Source organism: Thalassophryne amazonica, chromosome 20 (genome assembly GCF_902500255.1).
Source record: "Thalassophryne amazonica chromosome 20, fThaAma1.1, whole genome shotgun sequence".
Lineage (NCBI taxonomy): Eukaryota > Metazoa > Chordata > Actinopteri > Batrachoidiformes > Batrachoididae > Thalassophryne > Thalassophryne amazonica.
The window spans coordinates 3,638,416-3,647,831 of NC_047122.1; the positions used below are offsets into that span (position 1 = coordinate 3,638,416).

Genomic DNA, 9,416 nt, shown 5'->3' on the forward strand with positions numbered 1-9,416 from the left:
TTTGTTGTTATTTAATTTTTGGCTCATGCTGGTTCAATGGGTTCATCAAGGTTCGACACAGTGCTTAGTCATCATTGACGTTTTTAGTTAAATTATTATTATTGTATTTTATAAATATTTTGTTATTTAATTTTTGGCTCATACTGGTTCAATGGGTTCATCAAGGTTCGACACAGTGCTAAGTCATCATTGACGTTTTTTTTAAAAATTATTATTATTATTATTGTATTTTATAAATATTTTGTTATTTAATTTTTGGCTCATACTGGTTCAATGGGTTCATCAAGGTTCGACACAGTGCTTCGTTATCATTATTTGTCATGAAGCCGAACGTTAGCATAGAGCTAACAGATTGTTAAAAGCTTCATTTGGAGTTGACTGAGCTACAGTGGGTCATGTAAGTCTTTCTTTTGTGTGTGTGCGATTGCTTGTTTTTTCTTTGCTTGGGAACAGCGTTCCCTACGTCTTTCCCTTAAAAACATGCAAAACATTGAACTCCTAATTCGTGTTACTTCGGTAAAGTTAGAAAGATATTCACAGATTCAAAGTTCACAGCTCAGAAACGTTGTAGAAATGCAAACAACACTAGTTTCTAACCTCAGGAAGGTAGACAAACTACAATCTTCTTTTTAGCCATATGAGCCGTCCTCTGAGCTGGAAAAATAACACTGATCTGAACGAGCAGACGGCAGAGAAACGGAAGCTTAGGGACCGTCTACAAAGTGCAAAAACGAAGAGATGCCAGAAAAATATTCAATAAATTCATTGTAAGAAGGTGTGGTATCACCAAATCCACTGAACACATGAGTGATGTCCTGCAGGTTATACTCCAGCATTTGGTTTGAAAAAATGTCGTGAAAAAATTTGGAGAATTTTTCATTGCTTAAATTTTTAGTAGCATCAATGTTTTAAGGTGTGATGACACAAAATTTACTGCACACATCAGTGGTCTCCTGCTGATTAACAGGACTTTGACCTTGAAAATTTTTTTCAAGGTAAAATTTTGTGGAATTGGAAACTAGTGTTGGTGGAAAAAGGCATAACAAAATCATCAACATTTATTTATTTGTCTGTCTGTCTGTTAGCAGAATTGTGTCAAAACTACTGCATGGATTTTGATGAAATTTGCACCACAGATAGATATTAGGCCATGGAAGACTCCATAACATTTTGGAAGTGATCCAGATTCTGACTCAGGATTTCACTTTATTCAGCCTTTGAAGGATTATGTCAAAACTACTGCACGGATTCTCACCACATTTGCACCACAAGCAGATGCTATCAGGCCTGATAGCCGTGTTGTTGTGTGAACCTTGTCTCTGCAGGATGACTGTCTCCCGGATGGAGAGTCTCTGCCTGGCAGCTGTACTGGAGGACTGTGCAACCCGTTTGGATATACTGGGACATATGGCAACAGCCCCAGCCAAAAGGGGGCACACTGCTGACACAGAGCAGGTTCTGATCTACAGAAACACATTGCAATCACTGCAGAAAAAAAAAAAATAGACCCCTGATCCTGTACTTTTTAATCCAACTTCCATACAATATGCTTCCGTACTTCCAATCCCTAAGTAAAGACAAGCGTGAGAATTCATAAACGAAGATTGTCCAATTTGTAAGTGCTGACGGTGCGCTGTGATTGTACACAAAGTGTGGATTTCCTGGATGAATGAAATAGAGGTGTTTTGAAAATGCTTTTTATTGCTAAATTCTAATGATCAGATTAGTTCATAATGAATACTGCAGTATGGTCAAACAGGTCACATGTTCAGCTGATGTCACAAAGATGGTTTTCTTTTCTTAACTCTGTGTGTGTGTGTGTGTGTGTGTGTGTGTGTGTGTGTGTGTGTGTGTGTGTGTGTGTGTGTGTGTGTGTGTGCAGTCTGCAGAGCAGAAGACAGTGCTAGCTAAACAGTACCACCAGCACTTAATATTAGGGGAGAAAATGTATATACTCACAATATCATAATATCTAATTTCACGATATGATTGCTTCCCAAAATTTTGTGTATATTCGTATTGTAAATTGTGTCTGTATCATGGCCCAAGCAGAGGGTCGCCCCTTTGAGTCTGTTCTGCTTGAGGTTTCTTCCTCAAATCATCACAGAGTTTTTTCTTCCCACTGTCACCTGTGTTCTTGCTCTGGGGGTTGGTAAGGTTAGACCTTTCTTGTGTGAAGCACCTTGAGGCAGCTTTGTTGTGATTTGGCACTATATAAATGAAAATAAATTGAAATTTAATTGTAATTCAGATTTATTTGTTGGTTGAAAGGAGGTGGACATGCAGTACAGCTTTCACTCACCAGAGGGCGCAGTGAATTCTAGACCTGATCTGAGGATGACATCGTGTCAAGGCCCTGTCACACCTTGATGATTTAGCCAGCGTATGCCAACAGTATTAAAAAATGCTACGTCTCATAAGTTATGGGTAAGTTTTTTTCTAAGTTAAGAGCACGTTGAAGCTCGCTGATATACATATAATCATACATATGTGATGTGCGTATATATAATACGCTGAGCTCTTCAAAGAATTTTGGGCACGCTGCAAATTTTCAGCAGATGTCAGTGTGTGACTCATGCATCCCGCACATGTGGGATATAAGTTGTAGGTAAGTTATGTGATTGTTGACACACGTTTCTTGTAATTTACTCATAAATCTAAATATGTCCATCAATGCTGGCCACTAATTGGCTGAAACCAGCAGTCCTCATGCAAACAGACTGTTTCGTTCACACATGGAGTAAATGTAAAGTCTGACCTGACTCCTGATTTTGGAAAATGACGTCTGGAAATATTTTAGTTCCTTGTCGTGGCTGGAAACGTAGCAATTTAAGGCTAGTCCCTTGGTGGTTTTCCTGCTCCAGGTGTGTTTCTCAGAGGATGGTGGTGTTGCGCTCTGATCACACAGAAATGCTGTGATGATTTAAATTTTTAAACCACCATCGCTGTCAAGCTGTGATCAGACCTGAATAATGAAGGGCTGTGATGATTTTAAACTTTTAAAGCATCATCGCTGTCAGCTCTGATCAGACCTGAATAATGAAGTGCTGTGATGATTTCAACTTTTAAAGCACCATCGCTGTCGAGCTCTGATCAGACCTGAATAATGAAGCGCTGTGATGATTTCAACTTTTAAAGCACCATCGCTGTCAAGCTCTGATCAGACCTGAATAATGAAGCGCTGTGATGATTTCAACTTTTAAAGCACCATCGCTGTCGAGCTCTGATCAGACCTGAATAATGAAGGGCTGTGATGATTTCAACTTTTAAAGCATCATTGCTGTCAGCTCTGATCAGACCTGAATAATGAAGCGCTGTGATGATTTCAACTTTTAAAGTGCCGGTCGCTTTCTGATCAGACAGAAAGCGACTTTAAAAGTAAAGAGTCACAGTGCTTCATTCATTGACAGCAGTGTTTACCACAGCCATCAGTCGACTTTTATCTTGGCCCACCAAGATAAAATAAATAAATAAATAATGTTAAATTACTCTGTTTCTGACCTGCATCACATTGTGCAGTACCGACCTGAACCACTCAGTGGAAACGGGGCTGTTGGCATACACAGGCTAAATTGTCAAGGTGTGACAGGGCCTTCACATCTGTTTCACACCAGTATAAGAAAAAAATTATATCACACCAAGAGAAATTTCCTCAGAGATCAAATTGACCACTGATGAATATTTACTTCAAGTAGCAGGACCCAAAGAGAGTAAAAATTAAGCCTGGGGCTGAATCTTTGTGTGTATCTTTGAAAGTTTGTCAGCCAGTTGTGTGGTGGCCCGCGGTGCAGAGTCCGAGCAGCCTTTGTCTGGTCTCTGTCTGATCTGTATGAACAACCTGGTCTCACGGCAAGTCGTAATTCAGCAGCACGAAATATACATTAATCTATTGGTTTGTGATATTGTGACGAAAAGCGCCTCATTTTCATCACGGCAGCACAAATTTATTCTAATTCATTCTGTGATGGCTGCACGAAATTAAAAGTGAAGTGGGGGGTCGGGGTGGTTATAGTTAGGGTTGGGGGTAGGAGTAAGATTAGGTTATGGTTAAGGTTAGGGTTGGGGGTGGGAGTAGGGTTAGTAATAGTGAGTTAAAAAAGCACCGTCACGAAAATTTGACTCATTTCGTCACAGGAGCACGAAAAAAAAAAAAGCATGAGACTTGGCTGGTATGAATGGCCAAATTCAGTGCCAGAGACACAACAGCCAACTTTAACTTTGAGACAGAAAAAAATTAATTCCATGCAGCAAAAGTTCCCTGCACAATGTGCTGTGGCAGACATGGTCTATTGAATGCACACTCGATAGCAAACAAAGTTTTTTCTCTCAACGAGCTCTTTACCAGGGAGAGCTTGGACTTCATGTTCCTCACAGAGACGTGGCAGAAGGACAGAGAGTTTTTTTACTTAAACGAACTGTGCCCTGTCGGCTGCTGCGCTCTCGGGAAGCCCCGCCTCTCTCGTAGAGGTGGAGGTCTTGCTGCTGTGTATCAGGACAGATACACATGCAGAGTGATTGACACTGAACACTTCTCTTCTTTTGAGTCACAGGTAATAAAGGTTGGCTCTTTAAACTCTTTTTACTGTATCTTAATCTATCGCCCTCCTGGCCCTGCAGGGGTTTTTCTACATGAGTTCAACAGTTTTTTATCTTCTCTTATAAAATTAGAAAGAGTTTTAGTTCTTTGAGATTTTAACCTACACATTGATGATACTACATCCAACCCAGCACTGGAACTTTTATATATGATTGAAACTTTTGATTTTAAACAACATGTATCGGGCCCCACCCACTCGAAGGGTCATACTCTGGACTTGGTGTTTTCTCTTGGCCTACACGTCACAAATATGCATGTGGAAGACGTCCACCTGAGTGACCACAGCTGTATTTTTTTTCAGGTTGATGTTCCCCCTGAGCCTAGGCCTGTCTCTAAAAGGGCAGAAAGGAGGATCATTACACAAACTACAGCTGACAGATTTTGTGCCTTATTTCATCCCAGTGCTTTTAATGACTGTACGGATGTCAGTGATCTTATGCATCATTTTAACTCTCACTGTGCCACATTATTGGACTTGGTGGCCCCTTTCAAAACAAATAATGTCCGTGAGAGGTCATGTCCATGGATAAATGACAATATCTTGGAGTTAAGAAGACTGTGTCGGAAAACAGAGCGCTTGTGGAAATCCATGCACCTTGAGGTCCATAGGTTACATCTCAGGGACCTTATTTCCACGTTAAATGATGCATTAAGAGAGGCAAGATCTAAATATTTCCATCACCTGATAATGTCCAATAAGGGAAATCCGAAGGTGCTTTTTAACACAATTAACTCTCTCGTGTCCCATGCTGCCTCTGCAACCTCTGAGTTTTGTAAAGCAGATGGCACTGACCTCTTGGAGTTCTTTGTTGATAAGGTCAGACACATAAAAAATGCCTTTACTGACCCCTTGTGGTCTGGCCCAGTCCGGCCTGAACTGCCACTACAGGTCTGGTCGTCTTTCAACCGAGTGTCACTAGAAGACATTGCAGCAGTTACAACTAAAATGAACCTGACCTCATGCCCATTTGATGTCCTTCCCTCCAAGCTTTTTTTTTTAGATACTTTTGACTCAATTGGGCTATGGGTCATGAAAATGTTCGACATGTCCCTGTCATCCGGTCTCTTTCTGAGCTCATTTAAACATGCTGTGGTGGAACCAAGACTCAAAAAGCCTAACTTGGACCAGTCTGAGCTTAAGAATTTCCGGCCAATATCGAAGCTCCCCTTTCTAGCAAAAATACTTGAAAAAGTGGTCGCAAAACAACTAACGTCTTTCCTTGAGATGCACAACATCTATGACACTTTTCAGTCAGGCTTTCGGAAACACCACTCCACCGAGACCGCACTACTGAGAGTGTCTAGTGATATCATGATGGCCGCTGACGCAGGAAGATGCACGGTCCTAGTCCTGCTAGACCTGTCTGCAGCCTTCCACACTGTCGACCATAGCATTATGGTCAACTGGCTGCGCGATCTGGTAGGGTTGTCGGGGTCCGTGCTGAAGTGGTTTGCCTCATACTTGGAGGAGCGGACCTTTAGTGTGTTGGCTGGCCATAAACTATCGAAAACAGCTGCTTTACAGTATGGTGTCCCGCAAGGTTCTGTTTTGGGGCCACTGCTGTTTCAATTGTATGTCCTTCCCCTCGGCCAGTTGATTCAGGACTTCAGGGATATTTCCTACCACCTGTTTGCGGACGACTTACAACTGTACTGTTCCTTTAAGATTTCAGAAGTCCACAAATTGAACTCTTTATTTGACTGCCTGTCACAGGTGAAGAAGTGGCTTAATGGAAACCGTCTGGAGCTGAACTCTGAAAAAACTGAGACACTTATTGTTGCCCCTGACAGTGCTGTTCCTGTTATTAGGAGCCTCCTTGGTGACTTGGGCTTAATGGCAAAAACAAGCCTTAGAAACCTTGGCGTTATTTTTGATGAAGGAATGTCTCTTGCTCAGCACTCAAGCAAGCTTGTGAAGAATTGCTTCTTTCAACTGCGAAATATCGCCAAACTTAAACAATTGGTGTCACAGAAAGAATTAGAGGAAATCATCATGCCTTTGTCTCCACGCGGTTGGACTATTGCAACAGCCTGTTCACTTGCCTGGGTAAGAAGGAGATAAATCGGTTGCAGTATGTCCAGAACTCTGCTACGAGGCTTCTGACCTGCACCAACAGGAGAACCCACATCACGCCTATCTTGGAATCCCTCCACTGTCTCCCTGTTGCCTCCAGAATTAATTTTAAAATCTTGGTTTTGACTTTCAGAGCACTACATGGTCAGGGTCCTGATTACATTGCTGACTTGATTCAGCCTTACACCTCAGCCCGCAGCCTCAGATCTTTAGGTCAGAACCTGTTGATGGTTCCTCGAACCTCCTTTAAAACTCGAGGAGACCAATCTTTTAAAGCCGTAGCGCCTCGTCTCTGGAACGAACTCCCTCTGTCCCTGCGATCCCTGGACTCTGTTGAGATGTTCAAAAAGCAACTAAAGACTCTACTTTTTAAACAGGCTTTTCATAGCCAATAATCTTTTAGTACTGAGTGTTTTACTGTATATTTTTATAGTTTTACCTTGTAAAGCGCTTTGTGACCCCTGTCTGTGAAAAGCGCTATATAAATAAAGTTTACTTACTTACTTACATGATAATATACCAGTAAAGGAAACACTGCTCAGCCCAAATATATTCATTTTACCACTTTTCAACTGAGATAATTTTATTTTATTATTTTTATTATGTTGATTTTAGACGTTTAATTGGGTCCTATTTTCAGTGTTAATATTGTTACCTTTGTGTACCTTGTGTTTTGTGTGCTCCTGCTGCAACATTAATTTCCCTTTGCGGGACAATAAAGAAATTCTGATTCTGATTCATATAATAAAAATAAAATATATATTTTTTATGACAAAATATTTGAATGCAAGACATAAACTTATGTGACAGACTGGTGTCCTGTCCTGGGTGGACCCCGCCTCGTGCTCTGTGACTGCTGGGATAGGCTCCAGCCCCCCGCAACCCCTGGACTGAGCGGTTGAAGATGAGTGAGTGTGTGCGTGTGTGTGTGTGTGTGTATGTGTGTGTGTGTATGTGTGTGTGTGTGTGTGAGATTTAAACTTAGTGATAGAACTTATCGTCATGATTTACTGGTAAATTAATCACAGAATAATCATCTAATCACAATATAATTAATAGATTAATAAAAAAATTAATAGATAATCAATTGCAAATTAAAATGGTCTGACTGACTTGTTTTGTCTGTGTCTCAGTCAGTCCCTGGCAGATCAGGTCTGCGGGACTCAGGAGGACCTGGAGCAACATCAGACTTCCAGTTCTCTGATAAAGCTGCTGGAGGGTCAGGAAGCGAGATCCCAACAGAGGTTTGTCACATGATGATGTCGTACTCAGATTTAATGTGGTCACACGTGACGTGAGTGGGATTAGAACTCCAGTGTCTGACCACTAAACACCGTATCACGCCCTACCTACCAGAACACAGATGAGGAAAGCTACCAGGCAGGGATCTTGTGTTACAACTGAATATATAATTGACCTGATTTATGTCATTTCAAACAATTTATTTTAGAAACAAAGATTATCACAATAAATGTGTAAATTAATAAATACATAATTAAAACTATAATGGAATCAATTAGGCCTGAGTTCTAAATTTCAAGTGAACTGAACATTGTAGGTGTGACTGAGGTGTACTTTGGGTTTGTTTGTTTACTCCAGGACAACATATTGACCATGTTGAGTCTTTTTCACCACATTATTGTATTATTGGTGGGATTCAGGTCCAGTTACTTGCTGTTCAGGGACTGAAACAGTCTGGTTTCATGCCCAGGAAGTCAACTATCGACCACATCCTCACTCTGCAAACACTGACTAAATGCAAGTGTGAATATTGGCAGCACTTTTTGCAGTCTGTGCTGATTTTGTCAAAGTCTTTGATTCAGGTGAGCGGACTGCTCTCTGGGCCATCCTAAGAACATGGTTTTGCTGGACATGATACCCAGACACTGTGAGTCCTGGTCAACTGGAGGAAGAATTCCTGAGGATTTTTTCTCCAGTGAATGCTGGTTTTCCTCAGGGATGTGTTCTGGCTCTAACACTGTTCAGTCCTTGCATGGACTGAATGTTGGGTCAGGTTGTGGAAAGTAGCCGCTTTAGTGCTTTTTTCATAAGGAAAGTTTTACTGACTTTGACTTTGTAGACAGTGACAACGATCTTTGTGAAATCGGTGGATAGTCTGATTGTAGCACTTGAGTCGCTGAGTCTCAGTGTCTGGGTTTATGATGGTCCTGGATCAAAACTAAGATTCGGGCTTTTAATGACTTCCTGGACTCAGCCATCATTTAAGTGTATCAGTATGTGGCAGAAGTGTTAAACCTGCAGTGACACTGACTGATCCCTGCACTGACCTTCATGTCTCTGGCTCCTTGGCTTTTGAGAACAAGTGATGCCTGGGAAGATCTTATGAAATCACCAGGTGCCAGATCCAGAGGCATTTTGCAGAGCTGATATATTTGAAGGGGAATGAAGGTCCAAGAAGAAGAAGAAGAAGCTTTATTATCATTGTACAAGAAATACAGCGAAATTCTGTTTGGCAGCATCTCTTTTAGCAGCTACAATGTCACAGCTATAGAGGAGAAAAATAATAATAATAATTTTAAAAGGTAACGTAAGTAATAAATATTAAGTGTAGTGAAATATGGTATATATAAATAGTCTGTATTAAACTAGTGTATAAACAGTTGTGTGCAATAGTACATTTATTGGATTGGGAGGTAGTAGTTGTAGGTGTGTGTGTGTGTGTGTCTGTGTGTGTTTTAAGAGTTAAGAGTTTTTTTTAATGTCATGTGCACAGTATAAACAGAC

General features: G+C 40.9%; 1 long non-coding RNA gene across 1 annotated transcript; it reads left to right on the forward strand.

Moving 5' to 3' along the window:
- Positions 1-299: 299 nt before the first annotated feature.
- LOC117501257 lies at positions 300-1,914 on the forward strand. The gene is made up of 3 exons (XR_004557984.1): positions 300-397; positions 1,326-1,455; positions 1,883-1,914. It is a non-coding gene; the product is annotated as an uncharacterized LOC117501257 (long non-coding RNA).
- Positions 1,915-9,416: the final 7,502 nt, after the last annotated feature.